Source organism: Haplochromis burtoni, unplaced genomic scaffold (assembly GCF_018398535.1).
Source record: "Haplochromis burtoni strain Fernald_Lab_line unplaced genomic scaffold, NCSU_Asbu1 Contig_838, whole genome shotgun sequence".
NCBI classification, from domain to species: domain Eukaryota; kingdom Metazoa; phylum Chordata; class Actinopteri; order Cichliformes; family Cichlidae; genus Haplochromis; species Haplochromis burtoni.
The window spans coordinates 94,386-95,575 of NW_024583199.1; positions in this window are offsets into that span (position 1 = coordinate 94,386).

A 1,190-nucleotide genomic window follows, 5' to 3' on the forward strand; every position below is an offset into this window, starting at 1 on the left:
AAGGCGTTCCCAGGCCAGCCGAGAGATATACTCTGTCCAGCGTGTCCTGGGTCTGCACCGGGGCCCAGGAGGTGCCCAGGAGACAGCCAGGAGGCGGCCAGGAGACGCCCTGGAGGCGCCCAGGAGGCGCCCAGGAGACGGCCAGGAGGCACCCAGGAGACGCCCAGGAGACGCCCAGGAGGTGCCCATTCATTCACATGAATGTTAAGAAAAAAAAAATCATTTTTGATTACAGCTTTGATTAGAGGTTATTAATGACGTAATGAAGCATCTAACAGTGTGATTATTTAATCTGGTCCTTTGCTGCTCATGCTCCTTATTCACTCAGAAATCCTCGGTGCAGCACCCTCTCTAATCAGTTCCTCAGCGACATCGAAACACTCTTCCCATTGTTCAGCACATATTTTGGTCTCAACTTCACTGCTCAACCTGCATATTTCCTCAGCTTACCTTTCAGAACACTTTCCTGCTGTTCCAATGTCAGTTTGTAATACAAATGTTTCCTCTCTGAGCTCGAAGGTCTCTTCCATTAAATTATTGACCACAGGGCACAGAAATGATACCAAAGAGCAGAAAAGAGCCAATAGTCTGAAAAGGAACCAGAAAATGTTAAACGAAACCAACAGCTACTTTCAGCAGTTGTTTATCTTTAGCTTGGTGTAAAGCTTAGATTAGCTGCAAACACCTGGGGAGCAGACATATGAGTGACTAGAGACCTTCTTTATTGAACTTAAGCACATAAGCTTCATCTCTTGCACTTGCTGTAGTTATCTCTCCAGTTGCTCCTCCATCAGGTTGTGCTCCTCATCCTTCCAGGTGCTGCAACTCATGCCTTGGCTGTGGTTGATGGTCTTGGTCCTGTTGTTACTGTTCCATTAGCCATTGTCTAATTCTCTCTTTTTGCTGATCAGAGAGTCTTGGTTCACTCGAGTTTTCAGTTATTCCTCCAGCAACACCAACACATTCTCTCCATCTTTCACCCTGTACTTTGTCAGAGATGATTGCTTTCATATGATCTGCTAATGCTAATCAAAGTCTCCTTTACAGGGAGTGCAGAATTATTAGGCAAGTTGTATTTTTGAGGAATAATTTTATTATTGAACAACAACTATGTTCTCAATGAACCCAAAAAACTCATTAATATCAAAGCTGAATGTTTCTGGAAGTAGTTTTTAGTTTGTTTTTAGTTT